Genomic DNA, 22,295 nt, shown 5'->3' with positions numbered 1-22,295 from the left:
CCATACCCCTTGAGGAGGCATAGCTGGGCTACTTCGTATGCTATCATCACGCAAGAAGTTATGCACTTGGAAATTGTCTTTGAAGAGACCACTTGACCCTTCATTGGGTCCACATATGAAACAAACAGACGAGGTGATGAAATGAAAGGGTTCATTCTATCCAGATAAAGAACTAGACATCACCTGACATCCAATGTGTTAAGAAGCTGTTCCTCTGGGGTTGAATGTGGCTTAGGGAAGAACACTGGCAGATACGTAACTTGGTTCAAGAGAAACTGGGAAACCACCTTTGATAAAAACTGAGGGTGCATGTAAGAAGGCTCCACCATCAAAGCCTGGAACTCGTACTCTCTCCTTGCAGATATTATCACTACAAAGGCGGGAGTTTTCTGATACAGAAGGGGGAAAGATGTCACCAGAGGCATAGAGGTCCCATAAGGGCCACTAAGACAATATTAAGGTCCCACAAAGGAACCAGCTTTTTAATCGGTGGATGAAGATGAGTGACTCCTTTCAAGAACTCCACTGCCATAGAATTTGAAAATCCCAACTGCCCATGGATGGGAGGATGCAACAGGTACTCCAAGATGTCCAGGATACAAGCTAGCATCAGCTGAACTCCTCAGGCTAACGAGCACATCAATAATTTTTTCCACTTGGCTGAATAGGCTGCCCTGTTGGAAGGTTTCCTACTGTTAATCCTCCTGCTTATCTAGCCATGCAGCATCCACCTTGCAAGATGCAGGGAACTGAGAGCTGGATGCAAAACCTCACCATGATACTGACTCAGGAGGTTGGGATGAAGAGGAAGGGATATGGGAGGCTAAATCACTAATGTGAAGAGGTTGGAGACAAACATTGTTATGGCCATGCTGGAACAATAAGAATGAGCTTGGCATGATCCAATTTCAGCTTGAGAATGACCTGTGGGACAATCAGAATTGCAGGAAAAGCATACAGGAGTGCTGATTCCAGCTCAGGTGAAAAGCATCGGTCAAGGAGCCTGACTTAGATCCCCTCAGGAGCAGAACATCTCGCATTTCTTGTTTTCTTTCATGGTGAACAGTTCACCATCAGGATGCCCCAAACTACAAAGCTGGACTGCAGGGAGCTGGGCTTCAGAGACCACTCATGAGTCAGGGAGAAAATCCTGCTGAGGTGGTCCACCAGGTGATTGTGTATCCCAGGCAAGTGACCAGCCCACAAGGGTAATGGTTTCCCCAAGTCGAAACTGCCAGAGCCGGATTGCCACCGGACAATGCACATTGAATGTGCACTCCCACCCCGTCTGTTCACAAAATACTTCACAGTGGTACTGTCGTAGTGTATGAAAACCTCTGAGCTCCTGATGTGATCCTGAAAAGCCTGACGGCCACTGTAGATGGCACAAGGCTCCAGGACATCGACAGGCAGAGAAGCTTCTCATTCTGACAACAGGCCTTAAACTTTCATCAATTCCACATGTGCTCCCCAACCTATTAAGGAGGCATCAGTGACTGTAGTCTTGGTTGGTGGGGGCCAAACGAAAGCAATGCCCTTTCGCACGTTATGCTGAACCATTCACCACTATATGGAGCCTAGAATCAGTGGGGAGAGTCAGACCGGTGTGCCCAAAAATGGTGGTTTGGGTGATAGACTGACTTCAGCCACATCTGAAGAGGATGCAGGCACAGTATGGAATATCAAACTGCCTGTGTGCATGCAGCCATATGGCCTACAAACCTCAGGTATACTTGGGCTGTGATTGAGGGTTAAGACTGCAGCTCCCAACACAGGTGGTGGAATCTCTCAGTTGATAGAAGCACTCTCAAACTCAGCGTCCATCAGGGCCCCAATGAACTCGATTCTTTGAGTTGGAACCAAAGTTGACTTTCTTCTGTTTATGAGGAGACCTAGCTGAGTAAGTGTAGTGTTAAGTAAACATGAGAAGGAAGGTAAAAGCAGGTTAGATAAACACCTGTCAGGGATGGTCTAGATAACACTTAGTCTTGCCATGAGTGCAGTGGACTGGACTAGAAGACCTCTCAAGGTCCTTTCCAGTCCTATGATTCTATAAGAACTTGGTAAATCTCCGAGAAGCGGGTGACGAGCCAAAAGGCAACACGTGTACTGGTAATACCAACCAGCCACAACAAATCTGAGGAACCTCCTGTAGCTCAGGAGGATAGCTATGTGGAAATGCATCCTGCAGGTCATAATGATTTAAGGTGGGAAAGATAGTTGTTAGGGTGGTTTCTTCACCCTCACTTCTTCATTTGACCTGCAGCCCTTATTCAATTGTCCCATTCACCAGGAGCCATTCACTTGACTTGGTCTTCACCAAGTACTCTATCTCTCATCTGTGCTGCTGAGATTCCTCTCGCCGACTATCACTTGGACTCCTTCAACACTGCCAGCAGCCCCCTCCTTCACACCATCACTCGACTTTTCCATGACTTCTAGCTGCTCTGAGCCCTCTCTTCCCTGCCTTCTGTTCCCTTTCTTCCATCAATATGGTTGTTGATTCTTGGCATTCCTCACTCTCCTGTACACTTAACTCTTCTGTCCTTCTTTTCCACCACAAGGTCTGCCCTGCCAAGCCCCTGGTCCTGGCTCTCCCCCAACATCTACTTCATGTGTTTCTGCTCTCATACTTCAGCATGCGTCTGGCAGGGATCCTGTAACCAGGCCAGCTTCTTCTATTACAAACTCATTCTCTCCTTCTTCACTTCTACCACCTTCCATGCTAAATGAGTCTACTTCTCCACTTAATTGAATCTCATGCCTACAACCCCAGCTGCTTTCATGCCACATTTGACTTACCCTTCACCCCACCCCTTCCTCCTACCTCCACTTCTTTCTCTGTGCAGGATCTCACTTATTTCTTTCAAGAGAAAATATGAGGTGATCTTCCTCCTCCCCTGGCTCTGCCTTCACTTTCCCTTCCCCTTCTACAACATTTCCTCCTTCTCTCCAGTCACAGATGCAGAAGTTTCTCATCTGCTCTCCTCCTATAATCCCTTCACTTGTCCTAGTGACTCCTTTCCATCCCAACCCCTGATCTACCTCGTGCCCACTCTCATCCTCTCCTTTACACTTCTCTTTAACCATTCTCTCCTGTGACTCTTTCCCTTCACAATACAAACATGTTTAACTTTCTCCCTTCTTAAAAGAACACCCTTTACCCCACTTTCCTCTCTAACTACTGCCCCTTCTCCTTTCTCTCTCTTTCATCTCTAAGCTTATTGATCACACTGTTTACAATTACTCTTTGGAGTTCTTTTCCAATTCCATCCTAGAACAACTCCCATCCGGCTTCCGCCCCTTGCACTCAATTGAAACTGCTCTTGCCAAAGTCTCTGAAACCCTCTTATCCAAATCTCAGGACCAGTACTCCATTTTCACCCTCTTTGATCTGTTAGTCACTTTTGATGTAGTCAGCCATGCTCCTCCTCTTAAAAACTTGCCTTCCTTTGGTTTCTGTAATTCTGTCCTCTCCTGCTTCTCCTCTTACCTCTAAATCACTCCTTCAGCATGTCATTTGGAGGTAGGGTGACCAGATGTCCCGATTTTATAGGGACAGTCCCGATATTTGGAGCTGTTTCTTATATAGTCACCTATTAACCCCCACCCCATCCCGATTTTTCACACTTGCTATCTGGTCACCCTATTTGGAGGATTCTCCTCATGTCCCCACTAGATGTCTGTGTGGGTTTGTAAGGGGGTTCCCATTTACTGCTAGTGTGTCTCCTCGTAGCTAGGTCTGGGAAAGTACTGTAGCTCTTGCAGCACTGGGTGCCCCCTTGTGCTCGCTGCTCGCTTTGCAATGATCTCTCGTCTGGTAACTCAGCCCTTCGGCCAGGTCACCAATTAATCAATCCCTTCCGGGATTGAAAAGTCCAACAGGCTCACTGTCCAAATGCTTCTCTGGATGCTGTCAGCCCCACTATACCAGTGGCTGTTAGGGGAACCTGGGCCCACCTGCTACACTGGGTTCCAGCCTAGGAACCCTCTAAACAACAGTCCAGGTCTGTTCAGTTTCAGTCCCTTTGCTGTTTGTTTCCCTGGACTCCTTTCTACCAAACCTCTCTATCTTCTCTTTCCTGTTTCTGGGTTTACCATGGAGCCTACACTACTCCTCATGGATATTTCACCCCTTTCTAGCCTCTTGCCAGATTCCTTTCTCCAGGGAAGGGTCATAGGGCTTCGTCTCCCTCTGGACTTCCTCCTTGTCCCTAATGGCTTTCCTTTTCACACGGAGTGACTACAGACTCCTTCCCCTGCACCCCCCTTTCTGCCTTCATCTTCCTGGCTTTATAATACTGTCCCAGCCCTTCCCCAGTTGGGCCTCACTTTCAATTAACCTTGGACCTTCCTCTCTTATGTGATGCTAGGTAAAATAATTGGCCTCTCGGATATGTGTACACTACAATTAGACACCCGCGGCTGGCCCAGGCTCGCACAACTAGGGCTGCAGGGCTGTTTAATTGTGATGTAGACATTCGGGCTTGGGTTACATCCCAAGCTCTGGGACCTTCCCTCCACGCAGGGTCCTAGTGCCCGCGCTCCAGCCTGAGCTGAAACGTCTACACTGCAATTAAACAGACCTGCAGCTTGAGCCCCGCGAGCCCAAGTTGGCTGGCACAGGCCAGCCACGGGCTTTTAATTGAAGTGTAGACATATCCTCAGCCCCTCATTAACCCTATCAGGACTGGTGTAGGGTGCACACCTTACCACAAGGTTCCACAGGGTTCTGTCTATGGTCCACTTCTCTTCTCCCTTTCTACCTGGTCTCTGGATAATCACATCTGAAAACAGAAATTCAACTATCATCTCTATATTGACGACTCTCAGATCTACCTCTACTTCAGACCTGTCTCTTTCTGTCCAAACTAAAATCTTAGTCTGTCTCTCTGACATCTCCTCATGGATGTTGAGCCTTTGGCTCAAGATCAACATGGCTAAAAGAGAACTCTCAATCTTCCCTCTCCAATCCCTCCCCACTACCTCCTTTCTTGATCACTGTGGACAACCTCACCATTGCGCCTGTCACTCATGCTTGGAATGTGGGTGTCCTCTTCAGCTCAGACCTCTCTCTAGGCCCTCACATCTCGGCTTAAGCAGATTCTTTCTGTATATCATCTCTAAGCTATGACCCTTTCCATCCATCATCACAGTTAAAACTCTCATCCAGGCTCTTGGTATCTCACATCTCAATTACTACAACATCCTTCTTTCTGGCCTTGACAAATGCAATCTTACCCTACTCATATTTATTCAGAATGCTGCTACAAAGATCATTTTCTGAGCCTTTTGCTTTGACCATTCACCCCTCTTTTTGATCTCAACCGGCTCCCTCTTCTCTACTGTATCAAACATAAGCTATTTGTCTTCATCCCAAGGCCCTTCACGGCCTATCCCCATCCTACCTATCATCTCTCATTCAATATCAAAAGGTCAACTCCCACCACTGATCAACCCATGAGGTCAGCCTCCAACGCCCACTTGTTAAATTTTCAAACAAACACCTTAATGCTTTCTCCTCATGCTTGGGAGGTGCTCCCCAGGAACATTCGCAAAGCTACCTCATTATCCTCCTTCAAAGCCCTCCTCAAAACTCTTCTTTGCCATGATGTCAACTCTTCTTTGCTGAAATGCCTACAAAAAAACCACCTAACAGTAGGCTGCCAGTGTGCTGAGAATACAGCCTATCACGCTGACCAATATTGGCTCATTGCTTCTTTGTACTCCTCTGTCAGTATTCATCTTGCCTTAGACTGTAAGGTCCTTGGGGCAAGGATTCTTTTTTGTTCTGTGTTTGGACAGTACCTAGCACAGTGGGGTCCTAGCCTATAACTGTATGATAATACAAATAAATAGTAATAATAATTTAAAGAGTCTCAAGAGACTCACCATTCTCTGGCATGGAAGATACTAATTTTCAGAGTCCCCAGAAACATACATCTGTTGTTCTCTAGGTGCAGAGAAAGGGCATCTGTGAGCCATCTCCTGTATCTTTGACTAGTCTAAAATAGGCTGCTATTTTCTAGGTTTTCTAATATGTGACTGTTTGTAGATGAATCATAACATGATGCTGGAAACTTGGCAATTACATCAATAATTCTGCACTGTGCATTGTACATGACCTGCATTCTAAGGAAGCAGAGTAGGAAAGAAAGCTTTTCCAGTTCCTGAAACTCACCTCATCTCATTATATCAGTTGTGTGTACAGTCTGAGTTGCTTAGAAGACAGATGTAAAAGCAGCAGCATCCTACAATTCATGCATTACTTGCTATAGCTGCTGAAGTTCCCCTGGAACAATAAAATAGCAACCAATTATTCTGAGATTTGAGTCTGGAAAAAGTATAGAAAAAATATCCTGCAACAGAGTCCTATTTGTAGCATCCCTCACAAAGAGATTTAAGAAACCACAATTTTCAAATAAGCATACCTGCAGCGACGCACCTAAATCCTTATTCAGGCACCTAAATAAGTGTGGCCTGATTTTCAGAGGGGCTGAGCACTTATAGCACTCAGTTTACCACTAAGATTATACAAAATCATCTTGCATAATCTACACCCTGGAAAGAAAAGTCCTCCTGTGAAAACTCAGAAGAATCTTGGCAGATAAATGTGGTTAGTACAAAATAAATTGTCTTTCTTTCCTGGAAGTAAGTGCCATGGGTTCGATAGATTTTTCCAAACACACTCTAACAAGCATTTTGTTCTATGAAGAGGCAACTGCCAACAACTCTTTTGACTGAATTTTCTCTTAACACACAATTTATTTCTACATGGAGGCTTTCACCCAAATTATCCCAAAATGCTTTATGGAGAGAGGATGCTTTACAGAACTGGGAATAACGACTGCCATACAGAAAGGAAAACAACATGGGAAAGGAGAAGAGGAAAAGGATAATTGGGAGTTTATATTCATTCAAAAGCTGATTATTTATTTACAATATGGAGAAATAAAGATGCCACTGCATCGAATAGGAGCCCACAAAGAATTAACGAGATTTTTAATTGAGTGTATCGGTCTCTACATGAAATGCCCACAGTGTTGTTTCAATATTTTACATACAGCATTTTCCCTTGAACACAGGCCATGGACAAAGTATTTAAAGAAAATGCCTGCACTCTTTTTCTTCTACATTCATTGTCATTGGGAAATGAGTGAAGTAAGGACCCCAGAGTACAGTTCTGAAAACTCAAGCAATCTGTGCCTATTTTCTTCCTCAGACATGCACTATTAATTAAGGTGACAGTGAATAAGAATGACATCCAGTGGTTCTATTTTTCCTAAGAAACAAGTCTATTTCCCATTATTGTTTTCAATACCCCTTCTTTCATTGTGCAGTGCAAATATATATTGGCTTTCTGTTGTGAAGATAGTTATGAACATTCAACTACTTTAGTTTTACGCGTTGAGAAAAACAAGGTGTAAATAGCTTAGTGTAAAATGATTGTCATGATCCACATCTTTACAATACAGTGTAATTCTTAGTAAACGTTCCCATGATGACCCATACAGTTTCCACAAAACAGTATTTTCTGCAAACCATAAGGGTAATATGAACAATATCTTTTTTTCTGTTCAATCAGATTCAGTTGTAGTCCAAAAGATTCTACTTGTATACTGACTAGCTATACATTCGGAAAGATGCCCATAGATTTTCTTCTGTCAGCTGTTGGGCTAAATTCTGGCCTAATTTGAACCCATGCAACTTTCTTTATTTCATCATGGTTGCACAGGGTGTCAGTCAAAGAATCCATTCCTTTGTAATGAATATCTACACAACTGGGACATTCTAAAGGATGGTCATAAGGAGCTGGATCTAGGATTCTGTTCTATTTTTAAATAACAGGATGAAGTGAGTCAGGTAGAGCTGGGGGAAGCTGTATTTGCCCACTGCTCAAATAGAGTTCTTCCACCTTCCCACAGAAGAACTGTTTCAACCCACCTTCCAAAGCAGGTTATCAACTGAGAAAATTGCCAGTAGAAAGTAGTAAAGCATCAAAGTAAGGTATGAAGTTCCCTAGATGGAAACTGTATGATAGAACAGAACATTTAAGAAATGAGTATAATGGTAGCTCAGTCTGAAATTGCCCTAGATGTTTACAATTCCACATGGCATTTGCCCAGTTGTTAAGACATCTAGTCCAGGGGTAGGCAACCTATGGTTCTGGCCACTGGTCCGGGAGGCTCTGCATTTTAATTTAATTTTAAATGAAGCTTCTTAAACATTTTTAAAACCTTATTTACTTTACATACAACAATAGTTTAGTTATATATTATAGAATTATAGAAAGAGACCTTCTAAAAATGTTAAAATGTATTACTGGCATGCAAAACCTTAAATTAGAGTGAATAAATGAAGATTCGGCACACCACTTCTGAAAGGTTGCCGACCCCTGATCTTAGTCTGTTGTCTTTGAATGAAAACTTTGACCAAGCAGAATGGTCCTGGTATTAGAGTGACCAGATGTCCCAATTTTTGGGTCTTTTTCTTATATAGGCTCCTATTACCCCACACCCCTGTCCCGATTTTTCACATTTGCTGTCTGGTCACCCTACCTGGCATCTTACATTAGGTATGTTCAGGAGTGCTGCCAGCTTTTCTGCCACCCTAGGCAGCGGAAGGTCCCGCCCTGAAATGCCGCCCCCCACAGAGGCGGCGGAAGGTCCCGCCGCCGAAATACCGCCGTGGTCGCCATCCCCCAAATTGTTGCGTCCTAGGCGACCGCCTAGGTGGCCTAATGGGTTGCGCCGGCCTTGGGTATGTTTGCCAGTTAAAAGTATACAAGCTAATGTTTAGCACTTATCTTTATAGCTCCTTACAAATATTAATCAATCAATCCTCATGACACCCATATGAGGTAGCTAAGAGAAAATTACTTAATTCTGTTTCACCAGAGATATCACCATGCAGGATTCTCACTCCAGAATCTCAGCTCCATAGCATGAGACAGGCAGAACACCCCAAACTCTTATGATTTTTTTATTCCAAAGGCAGTGGCAGCAGATCAGACTGTGAGCAGCCCTCTACCATCCCAGCTACTCATTGCATGTCACCTTCTGAGCTTAACTGCTGCCCTTGGAGCCTTCTGCTCGGTTCCTTATTGAACAGGACGCAAAGGAAACGTGATGGAAAATTACTGGGGGGAAAATGAAAGATGTCTCAAAATATAAATAATACAACAGAGGTATAAAGCCTAAAACTACCTAAAAAATTCCCCTCCAGGTTCAGAGGGGAGGATCCTGACTGATATATTCAGAAAAGCAGAATGAAAAGTAAATAATGTTCCAGTGTCTGAAGATATCATCTGGCAGGAATCTCAATTCTGGAGAGTAGGACATTTGAGGGATTTCCAAAAGAAAATGTTTAACATTCACAAAGTGCAAACAGGCAACACAGCAAAGACAATTCCAACAGAAATAAAATATGTATTTTTAAATTTTTAACCATGTAATAAAAAGTAAGATAAAGTAAGATTATGCCTCAAAAATTAGATTTAACTCTTTGAGAGCCTGAAATCCAAAAAGAAGTTAAACCTTTTAGCAAACTCATATAACAGGCATCCCAAAAGGAACAAAATTCTAAGAAGCAAGAGAATTGGGCTCTCCTTTTTGAGAAAGCAGTTCTGCAGGAGCAAAAGAGTGAAGCAAGATTCCATCCTAAAAGACATATCTAGGTAAAAGTGCATGTAAATGTCCAGAGTAAGGATAACGTAAATACTTTGCATGTCAGTGACACAACATTCGTAATGCAGGTAGTGGAGGCTGCCTTGCCAAGAACCTAGAGTGCCTGGATGTTGGTCATCCATGGCTCAGGACAGCCAGATCATTGCAATGGGACATGCATTGAAACTTCAGTTCAGATGTGGTGCTCTTGGAAACAGTACTGTCAGGTGAATTGGTGTCAAATGAAACAAAAAGTTGGGTGGATTTTCTAAGGACTTAAAATCATTCCAAGTAGAAATACTTCACATCAAGTTTACAGAGAAGGGCCAAGGGGTGTGCATGGCAAAAATGTTTATAGGATAATAGATTCACTAAGGTGGAACTCCATCACTACCTAAGAGAGGAATCTTGAACAAGCCCATCCCAACACCACAGTGCTGTAAAATTTGGATAAGGTGGATCAGTCACAAAGGTACCTTGTTCACTGCCACCAAGAAAATGGCCCTCTATGTATGAAACTTCAGATCTCAGACACTAAGTCGTTCAAAAAGAGTTTTCATCAGCTTTGGCAAGACTACACTAACATCCCATGACCCAGAAGACTTTTTAATGAGGAATTTCAAAAGAGTCGAGTCCCTCCTGAACCTGATGACAAAGGGCGCAGAGATACTGGTTTCTCTCAAAATTGGGTGACTGGGCAAACAAATGGCAGATGAAATTCAATATTGATAAATGCAAAGTAATGGGATCTAAATTAGCGTGTCACGGGAGATGTAGTCTGTCCAGAGAGCTTGGCCTATAGAGGAGATTGGGAGCGCTGAGCACCTGAAGTTCATCTCCCATGAGGCAGCGTGGTGCCATTTGGAATCAAAATATTTTGGTGCTTTGGTTTGGTTTGGTTTTTTTTTTTTTAGCAAAATATCAAAATTTTCTGAGAAAGGCAGAACTTTTTGCACACAAAAAAAAGATTAATTGTAATTTTTATGCAATTTTTCAACCAGTTCTATTTTTGACCATGCACAACAGAGCTGGGAACCATATTTGTTTGTGCCACTATGGGGCTATTAAGATAATTGAACCCTTTGTCTCTCCTGAAGTTTGCCGAGAGTTTTGCTACTAGAGAAACTGATAAAAAGGCATACAAAAAGCCTCCTTAACCAAAGAATGGAGATGATGTCCCTGGACAGATTGGTTTCTTCTTGTGGAAAGAGCAGAAGACTGTTAATAATAAATAAAGATATCCTATCTCCTAGACCTGGAAGGGACCTTGAAAGATCATCAAGTCCAGCCCCCTGCCTTCACTAGCAGGACCAAGTACTGATTTTGCCCCAGATCCCTAAGTGGCCCCCTCAAAGATTGAACTCACAAGCCTGGGTTTAGCAGACCAATGCTCAAACCACTGAGCTATCCCTCCCCTTTCTCATCTTGTTTCAGTGAGTGGCAAAGAGCTGCCTGGAAGAGATTAAAAGCAGAGATTGCTTAAGATCACAGGGTGCTGTTGGGAGCAAAGGCATATTTAAGCCTGATAAGGAGACTACCATGATTTTTAAGAGTCTGTTCTGATAAAAGTTAAGAGTTTAAGTATAATAGAACTGCGCATGTGTAAGAAATTGCTGAGTAATCATGTTTGTGAGTTAAAATAAAGGATAAAGTAACTACAAAGCTAGAAAAGACCTGTTTAAGTTAACACAAAACCTATACTTGATGGGCAGGAGAGTTAACATGGAAATGAAAGACTAATACATATGTATAAGAAAAGATTACAAAAGTTATAAATAAATCAGATTAACAACAGGAAGCTGAAACTGTGTATTGTGTGGTGCTGGAAGTGACCGTGTGGTGAGATGACCGTCCTGATGAGCTTCCCACTTATGATTAACTGATCATTACTTGCTAATGTTTTCCCTTAATAAAGATTTATTAGACCCATCAGCTGAGTAGTGAATCTTTCTGTCCAGCTGGTGCTACATACACCAGTATTGGGGGAGGGGGGGAGAGGAGGCCTGGTTCACTTTTCAACCTGCTACCACCACACTTAGCATCCTAAAACCCTAGGAGCTTGCAGGGTTCCCCCGCTTTTTCAGGCTAGGGGGTCCAACATTCAGGAGTGAGAACTGTGCACAAAGATTATACTATTTTACAGATGGGAAAACTGAAATAGGGGGTTAAGTTACTTGCCTAAGGCTATAAAGGAAATCATTGTCAATGCCAGAATTGGAACTCAGTAGTTCCTGGATCTCTGTTCTTTGCTCAGACCCTTACAATATAACTTTATCTCAATTTAAACAAAAATCATCCTCACTGTAACATAGTATAAAAGCCTTAAAATCAGGCTGCATTCTTTTAAATTTTTTAGAAACACTATTAATAAGGATAGAGAGATTGGGTGGCAGCTGTTAATGATTAGAACCTTCCTGAGCACAGGATATACTGTACTTGCCAAAGCAACACACAGCTCTTGGTGATGTAGGACTGTGAAAAATAGACAGAATTAATACAGCTAACATATGCTTATTAATGCAGTCACTTCTGAATAAAATAAACTTTTAATGGAATGAACCTGGAGCACTAGATAGGGAGAATAAGATTTCCTTAATGTCTACTTTCAATCTTTGTTTATGTTTACATCATCAAAATATGTGATTCAATTATTTATCTACCCATTATTTATTTATTCACCTAGTAGTATCTCAATAAACTAGCATGTGGTTTGGTTTCCCAGTTTTCCCTCTAAGAATTCTGGCCAAGCACTCCTTCACAAAGGAAAACCAAGGAGCATTTTTATTTGAAAATGTACAGAAAGATATTTGAGTGTAAAAGAGGAGAGTATATATGCTCAACCTACCTTATCAAATCTCTTTCATTACAACTAACTGATGAGGGACAAATCACAAAAGGTCTGGAGGTTCAGCTTAGCTAAAGCCTTCAGGTGCTCAGAGACATATCTGATCCTATGGAATATCTCACCCCAAATGAGGCCCACTCAAAGCAACTCCCACAACACAGTTCCTCCTAAACTTTCCCCATCCCTGTTTTGAGTTTCAAGTGCCATGCAGTCTGGAAAGCCCCAAGCCCTTGAATGTGCTGAAGAACTTGATTTATCATGTGTTCAAATACAGGGGGAAACTGACATACACAAGTTCTCATAACAAAACTACCATTTTACTAGAACCACTTACGTGGGTCCCTCAGACGACACTTGTTATTCTCTCAACATGTAGCTCACAACTCTTGCAGTTTCCTTTCACTGCCTACTTCTCCTTTCCTGGCTCCTGCCTTAGAGCCCCAATTCTCCCTCACAGGCTGTAAGTTACAACTATGCAAGCCTTGCCACTTTCAGTTTACATGCCTCCCATTCTCCCCTTTTTCATGGGGTTTCACACTCTTTAGTGAACAAACCTGAAAACTCAAAAGCAAAACTCAGCAAGAAACAAAACGTTGTCAGGTTTCAGGTCTAAACCCTGTAAAACCTAACACAAAATCCATAAATCCTTCTCTGTATCTCATGGAGAAGAATGAGGTTTGTTCATATTTGATCAGGTTCGCACCACAAGTTTCAGCAAATGTGGGCGAAGTTTCATCATGAAAGCATAGCATAGCTCTACTCCCAATCATGCCATTCTGTAAATATAGCAATAGTATTTCTCCTGTTATTGGATACAACTGATAATTGTGCAATAATTTAGTATGGAGAAACTGGAACTCAAAGGTATCTACTAGTTCCTGCAACATATCTTTAAAAAGGAGGGGCTCTGAGAGCTGGGGGAAGACTCATGGCAAGGAAAGTGGAAAGGAGGGGCTGACAGGCAGAGAGGTGCCTTAGAGGGAATCAGGAAGCTAGGGAGCAGGGATGTCTCTAGAAGACCATCCACCACAGAGAGTCAGAGGCCTCCTTAACCAAACTAATCTGCAAAAAGATACAGGTTTGGGATGGGAGTCAAGCTGTATTGGACCACTCATTCACTGATTCCTAATTTTAACACACTAATATATTGTATGGTGAAGGATTAGAGCTCACTTAGTTTTATATTTATAGCTAGCTAACTCTAAAGGGCAAACTGTAAAACTTGAGACAGTCTCTTATCATTTTTGTCTAACAACGGGGTGAAAAACCGGATTAAACTCAGATATCAGAAATGAAAGTCTTGTGTTCATACTGTAAGCGTGAAGAAAGAAACCATATTGTAGACTATCAATTAATGTGTCTTAAATGATTTCCCCTATTTAGAAGTGAGGAGAGGCTATTCAGTCTCCAAGACCACTTTAGGCTTGGCATTTTCCTCTTCAGAGATGCTCTGTATTTTTGTGAAAATGCACATGGAGAACTTGTGAAGTTTACAAAGCTGAATAAACCCACCTTACCTTAACAATGCAGCCTGGAACTAAACCCATATTTACTTCACCTCTTGATTGTAAGGATTATTTGTATAGCTCTTCAAAATCCTAAGAGGAAAGGTGCAAGTGACCCTAAATACAAATGGATTATTTTCAGACTGTATCCAGGTATAAATTCACCCCTGTGCACAGTAGCCTATGGCCAATTTAGGTCCCACTTAAATCCTCAAACTAGGATTTACAAGGTACATAAACTTTGTCCTGGCATTCTGCTCAGGGATGAAATTTACCCTTACTGAATATTTACCTATAGTGCCATGTTCAAAGAATTCTAAGTGATAAAGCAAATTGTTGTGAGTGTGTCAAAGTGCTATAATTTAGGGATCTAACTGGTCAGGATATTTCAAGAAACTTCTTAAACACTTCATGACATTCACTCTTGGTTCAGACATGTACTGTACTTACCTTCCTCATCTAATCCTCTTTAGACAGTGCCTTGGAACAATGAACTCTAGGGTAATATAGCGAAGTATAGTAATAACAATGCATATGGTAATATGCCTAACTTGAAAATTTGTGCACATCCAATTTTATTTTTGTTTTTAAAAGGACCATAACAACTAAATTATAGTATTGTGCAGGACTTTTAGTATTTGTATCAGACTCATCAGGACAGAATTTGATATCATGGTATTCAGGTACCAAATGATCAGCATGGCATAATTCCTAGACAAATCTGGGCACTTTACACAAATCATCTAACTAATAGCATGACGACACCTAAATGGTCTGCAGTCAATGGATCTTCGACTCCTAAATACCTAAAATGTTTTGAAAATGTTACCCCAGTCTACATTTTACGCTGTAACAGTGCAGCTGGTCAAATAAGTTGTTGCATGGAAGCTCAGTTAAGAGACTGTGCAAACATAGTCCACCCTCCTGCGATTCCTGTCCATGTGGGACGTCAGTCTTAATCACAAGCAAAACAAGCAGCTTCTGACAGGCCTGCACCCATTCAACTTCTGCAACTCACATGCTGGCACTGAGTCCCTTCTCCAGCACTGAACCTGGCAGGGAAAGAAGTAACTTGCCATTGAATCCCTCCTGCAGGACAAAAAAGGGAAGCCCGATTTTCCCCATTTCCAGCCAGGTGCTTCAACTGAAAGGCCAGCCATGACTAGGGGGGAGTGATAGCTCAGTGGTTTAAGCATTGGCCTGCTTAAACCCAGAGTTATGAGTTCAATCCTTCAGGGGGCCACTTAGGGATCATGGGCAAAATCAGTACTTGGTCCTGGTAGTGAAGACAGGGGGCTGGACTCAATGACCTTTGGGTCCCTTCCAGTTCTAGGAGATAGGATATCTCCATTTATTTAAGAATGATGCATAGTAGTGCTTTCTCTCTTTCTGTGAAATGATGAGGTAATCTCAGACACAACCCTACCTACAAGTTGGCTAGTGGAAAATTCAGATGCAAACACCAACATGTCAGACAGCCATGGCTGCAGAGGTACCATCACTGAACCATCTTCAAAAATAAGCCACAGACTAGTTGTTTCACTTTAGGGCTTGAGAAAGCCCACATCATAGTTAGACTTAGTTCCATCTCACCGATCCCCTTTTAGGCCTTCCCTACACTTCTCTTTGTTGTTCTCTCTTTAAGTGTAAGACAGTGGTCCTGACTGCCACTGAGGCGGTACGCTATGCTACCCCAGACAGTCATGTTTCCAGTACTTCTTCAAACACCAAATTAATATGCTGCATATTTTAGTTTCACAAGAGCTGCAAGCTCCAATTATCAAGGGGGTATTTCAGTGGCACTTGCAGGCACCTAGATAGGTAGGCTATTTCATATTGAGAATTTCAATGCCTATCCATTTTTACTTAAAAGCTCATAATGCTTAATACTTCAGTCAACGCCAAAAGGGATTTATCATGAAGTTTAGTATCTCATCCAGATGAGTTCTTTTTGGATGTTCTTGTTTTCCAGTTGAGTAGCAAGTGCCCATTGTAGCATTAAGTCCCTCATGGAGTAACAGATGCCTTTATAATTTAATTCATGGTTGTTCCTTGAATACTTATGTGTATTAGTTGAAAATTGTATCAGTAGTTGTCACACTGTTCTATGTCCAGTAGTCTACAAATAGGAAGAAATACCTATCCTTGCCAAATGTTTACCTGTTACTAATGTACAATAACAAATGTCATACTCTCTTCTGGGAACATTATATTGTAATTGCTTTGTTATTGCTTAGTAGGCTATTAGGGCATACCTGTCTATCAGAATGCAGAAAATAATGTTGCTGTTGTACATTGATTGATTTCTTGTGCCATCTAGTGGAAATAATATTAACTGCAATACAGTCTCTGCACTACTTTAGTGTTCATCAACATTCCACACAAAGATGGACTACAAGCGATCAGGAACAGTATCCCCGATAATGTCACAGCAAACCTGGTGGATGCACTTTGTGACTTTGTCCTCACCCACAACTATTTCACATTTGGGGACAATATATACCTTCAAGTCAGCGGCACTGCTATGGGTACCCGCATGGCCCCACAGTATGCCAACATTTTTATGGCTGACTTAGAACAATGATTTCTTAGCTCTCCTCCCCTAACACCCCTACTCTACTTGCGCTACATTGATGACATCTTCATCATCTGGACCCTGGAAAAGAAGCCCTTGAGGAATTCCACCATGATTTCAACAATTTCCATCCTACCATCAACCTCAGCCTAGATCAATCCACACAAGCGGTCCATTTCCTGGACACTACTGTGCTAATAAGTGATGGTCACGTAAATACCACCCTATACCAGAAACCTACTGACTGCTATACTTACCTACATGCCTCCAGCTTCCATCCGGGACACACCACACGATCCATTGTCTACAGCCAAGCTCTAAGATACAACCGCATTTGCTCCAATCCCTCAGACAGAGACAAGCACCTACAAGATCTCTATCAAGCATTCTTATAATTACAATACCCACCTGCTGAAGTGAAAAAACAGATTGCCAGAGCCAGAAGAGTACCCAGAAGTCACCTACTACAGGACAGGCCCAACAAAGAAAATAACAGAACACCGCTAGCCAACACCTTCAGCCCCCAACTAAAACCTCTCCAGCGTATCCAAGATCTACAACCTATCCTGAAAGATGATCCCTCACTCTCACAGATCTTGGGAGACAGACCTGTCCTCGCTTACAGACAGCCCCCCAACCTGAAGCAAATACTCACCAGCAACCACACACCACACAACAAAAACACTGACCCAGGAACCTATCCTTGCAACAAAGCCCAATGCCAACTCTGTCCACATATCACATCAGCCACGCCATCAGGGGCTCGTTCACCTGCACATCTACCAATGTGATATATGCCATCATGTGCCAGCAATGCCCCTCTGCCATGTACATTGGCCAAACCGGACAGTCTCTACACAAAAGAATAAATGGACACAAATCTGACATCAGGAATCATAACATTCAAAACCCAGTAGGAGAACACTTCAACCCAGGGGCGGCTCTAGGCACCAGCAAAGCAAGCAGGTGCTTGGGGCAGCCCATTTGCTGGGGCGGCAGCCGGCAGGGAGCCAGCCTGGGAGCTGAGAACCAACAGGAGGCCCTGGGAGCTGTAGTTCCTTGCTTAGCTCCCTACCTATAGAGCCAGCCCTGGAGCAGGGAAAGAACTACATTTCCCAGCATTCCCTTGGCCACTACCAACAGGAAAGAGGGGAAGGGAGGGAGGAAGCTGAGACCTCATGCTGCAGCCTGCTGTGAATGAAGAGCTGCACTGGGAAGGGCAGGGAGACCATATTTTAACATTCAAAAAATAGGACACTCCACGGGGAGGGAGGGTAACCCCACCCTGCCACCATCCACTCCCTCCGACTGCCCCCCACAGAAACCCCAACCCATCCTACCCGCCTGCTCCCTGTGCCCTGATCACCCCCTCCTGGGACCCCTGTCCCTAACTGCCCCCCAGGACCACCCCCTATCTAAGCCTCACTGGTCCTTGTCCCCTGATTGCCCCCTAGGACCTCACCCCCTACCTGTGCCCTGACCAACCCCTGGGACTCCCATGCCTATCCAACTGCTGCCTGTCCCCTGACTGCCCCCCCCCCAAACCCCTGTCCCATCTAACCCCCGACCCATCTAACCTCCCCTTCTCCCTGCCCCACCTGCCCCCCCGAACCTCTGCCCCATCCAATCCCCCCTGCTCTCTGTCCCTTGACTGCCCCCCCCAGAATTCCCTACCCCTTCTCCAACCCCCTAGTCCCCTTACCGTGCCACTCAGACCAGTGTGTCTGGCTTCACGCAGCGCCAGACATGCTGCTGCATACATGCTGCCGTGCTCCCCTGCGGAGCCACAGGCCCCCCTCCCCAGCACCTGCCTTCCAGATTTGAACACCTCAAAATTCAGGAGTGCTCAAACTCAGTTTGGGCAGCTGTTACTTCATTTCTCCCAAATTAAATATACTGATCCACTGTAACTTGCTGTAGAAAAAGTAGGATAAAATTGAGCAAGAAATGCTTCCCAGTGGTTATTAGGACTGGAATTGCTATTTTCAACAGCCATTACCTTTTTGTTTGTTTGTTTAAAAGGAAAACAGTGATATTGCATTGGCAAATTCCCCATAGAAAGAAAGAGTGGAACAAAAGAATAATAAAGGCACCTCAACTTTTCCTCATTTCTGTAGGACAGTCTTATAATATGCATCCAGATATCCTCCAGTCACACAATCTGAAAATTGTTCCACTTTACTGCAGTTCTGTAACCATATGGGAACCAATCCTGTCTGTGTTCTGTGCACACCTAAAATTCCTGCTGAATGACCCGCCCTGGGAGCAAGTTACCAGTGACGGCGGAAGGAGGGTGCAGATGGGGGGGGAGGGGAGAGAGCCCAGGGCTGGGGTGGCAGGAGGTGTGTGGGGGGGGGGGGCAATGGTGGGGGGGAATGAGGGAGCCCAGGGCTGGGGCAGCAGGGGGGTGTGGTGAGGAGCCCAGGGCTGGGACGGGGGACAGCCAAAATTTTTTTTGCTTGGGGCGGCAAAAAACCTAGAGCCGGCCCTGCTTCAACCTCTCTGGTCACTCAGTAACAGACTTAAAAGTGGCAATTTTGCAACAGAAAAGCTTCAAAACAGACTCCAGTGAGAAATTGCTGAACTTGAATTAATATGCAAACTAGATACCATCAATTTAGGCTTGAATAGAGACTGGGAATGGCTGAGCCATTACACACATCGAATCTATTTCCCCATGTTAAGTATCCTCACATCTTCTTGTCAAACTGTCTGAAATGGGCCATCTTGATTATCACTATAGAAGTTTTTTTTCTCCTGCTGATAATTGCTCATCTTAATTAATTAGCCTCTTAGAATTGGTAGGGCAACACCCACCTTTTCATGTTCTTTGTATGTGTATATATACTCCTTACTATATGTTTCAGTCCATGCATCCGATGAAGTGAGCTGTAGCCCAGGAAAGCTTATGCTCAAATAAATTTGTTAGTCTCTAAGGCCTTGGCTACACTTGCGAGTTACAGCACTGTAAAGGCTCCCCCAGTGCTGTAACTCACTCCCCGTCCACACTAGTAAGGCATTTGCAGCGCTGTATCTCCGTGGTTGCAGCGCTGCATGTACTCCACCTCTCAGAGAGGAATAGTGAGTATTGTGCTGCCACTGTGGCGCCAGTGTGGCCGCCCAATGAGCTGTGAATGGCCTCCAGAATTATTCGGCAGTATCCCACAATGCCTGTTCTAGCCACTCTGGTCATCAGTTCAAACTCTACTGCCCTGGCCTCAGTAACCAACCATGTGACTGACCCTTTACATTCCCCGGGAATTTTAAAAATCCCCTTCCTGTTTGCTCAGCCCGGCGTGGTGTGGAGTGCTATCAGCAAATCTTTCCAGGTGACCATGCCTCCACGTGCCAAGCGAGCCCCAGCATGGAGCAATGGCGAGTTGCTGGACCTCATCAGTTTTTGGGGGCAGGAAGCTGTACAGTCCCAGCTGCGCTCCAGACGTAGGAATTACGATACCTTCGGGAAGGTATCAAAGGACATGATGGAAAGGGGCCATGACCGGGACGCCCTGCAGTGCAGGATTAAAGTGAAGGAGCTACGGAGTGCCTACCGCAAAGCCCGCGACGCAAACGGCCGCTCGGGTGCTCCCCCCGCGACCTGCCCATTCTACAAAGAGCTGAATGCGATACTTGGGATTAACCCCACCTCCACTCCGAGCACCACCATGGACACTTCAGAGCCGGTGTGGGAGGGGAGAGGAGGAGGAGGAAAATAGGAGTGATAGTGGTGGGCCAGATGGAGACACCCCGGAATCCCTGGAGCCATGCAGCCAGGAGCTCTTCTCGAGCCAGAAGGAAGGTAGCCAGTCGCAGCGGCCGGTACTTGGTGGAGAACAAACAGAAGAGCGCGTTCCCAGTAAGCGGGGTTTTTTTTCGGGAAGGAATTTTTTTGGTGCGGGCTCTTTGGGAGAGGAGGGTTAGGCATGCATGCCTAGATGCGGAATAGTGCATTGATGTGGTTTATCACATCGCGGTAATTGGCCTCGGTAATCTCCTCGAATGTCTCATCCAGAATGTGTGCAATGCACTTGCGCAGGTTTATCAGGAGAGCCACTGTGGTCCTTGTCCCAGCCAGGCTAACATGTCCGCGCCACTGTGCCACGAGGGGCGGGGGGACCATTGCTGCACACAGGCAAGCTGCATATGGGCCAGGGCGGAAGCCGCATTGCAGTAGAAGACCCTCCCTTGCTTCCCAGGTCACCCTCAGCAGCGAGATATCGTCCAGGACGAACTCCTGTGGAAAATGTTGGGACAGTGTTCAGTGTAGGTGCCCCCTGAAGCTGTTGGCTCTCCCCAAGGCACAGAAACCCAGAGGACAGTGCAGCCCTGAAACAATCAGTCCCCCTTACTCACCGTTTTGAGGCTCCCGTGGGATATGTGTGCTCTGTTTCGGACGGGAAAATTATGCTATTGTGTAGACCCTGTGTGTTTTCTACTCCTTAAGTGCGGGGGGAATCATTACTCTCTCTGGTATAAACAATGCTGCCTCTGTTAAATGTTGCATTTTGCCTATACAGATGCATCAACCTTGAGACCTCAGCCGTCCCTCTTATCGCCTGCTCAGAGACTGCAAAGACTCAGGAAGAGACCGCGAAAAAGCAAAGAAGACATGCTGCAAGAAGTGATGTGGCAATCTATTAAAGAGAATGAGAAAGCACAGGACTGGAGGGAGAGAGAAAGCAGGATCCGCCAGGAAAACGCAGCGCACCGGCGGCAAAGCACCGCGCACTGGCAGCAAAGCACTGATAGGCTCATAAGTATTCTGGAGCGCCAAGCAGACACTATCCAGGAGCTGGTAGCCATGCAGAAAGAGGAGCAGTACCGCAAACACCGTCCCCCCCCCCCCACAGCCCTTGTCCCAAAACTCTTTCCGTTGTGCTCCACTGTCACCTCCAACCCACTTTCCCCAACTTCCGTGTTCTTCACAGCACCCGCTGCCTCCAGCACCAGTATCGTCACCACCCAGCCCTGAAAACCACGACCCTTACCCTCTGCACTCAACCCCCATCACCATGCAGTATAGCTGTCCTGAAGTGCAGCACTCACTGCACAGCACACCAGACAGGACATACGCGAATCTGTGATTGTACCGTCCCCCATTCCACCCCTTGTTTCTTTTCAACAAATTTTTTTTTCTTTTCAATAAATGGATTCTTTGGCTTTGAAAACATTCTTTATTATTGCATAAAGTAAAAGACTCCTTAGCCCAGGAAATAAACAGGCACTGCAAGTCTGCTTGTCTGCTAAGCAGACACTGATTCCTAAAGATTGGAACTACTGCACTTCACTCCCATGCAGGGCACCAGATATCACTGCTGGTTTTCAGCCTCAAATTGCTCCCTCAAGGCATCCCTAATCCTTGCAGCCCTACGTTGGGCCCCTGTAATAGCCCTGCTCTCTGGCTGTGCAAATTCAGCCTCCAGGTGTTGAACCTCGGAGGTCCATGCCTGAGTGAAGCTTTCACCCTTCCCTTCACAAATATTATGGAGGGCACAGCACGCGGATATAACCGCGGGGATGCTGTTTTCGGTCAAGTCCAGCTTTCCATACAGAGATCACCAGCGGCCCTTTAAATGGTCAAAGGCACACTCCACAGTCATTCAGCACCGGCTCAGCCTGTAGTTGAACCATTCCCTGCTGCTGTCAAGGCTCCCTGTGTAGGGTTTCATGAGCCATGGCATTAATGGGTAAGCAGGGTCTCCAAG

This window comes from Chrysemys picta, chromosome 6 (genome assembly GCF_011386835.1).
Source record: "Chrysemys picta bellii isolate R12L10 chromosome 6, ASM1138683v2, whole genome shotgun sequence".
In the NCBI taxonomy this organism is placed as follows: Eukaryota; Metazoa; Chordata; order Testudines; family Emydidae; genus Chrysemys; species Chrysemys picta.
The sequence above is the reverse complement of the archived record's forward strand: the minus strand, read 5'-3'. Positions refer to the sequence as shown.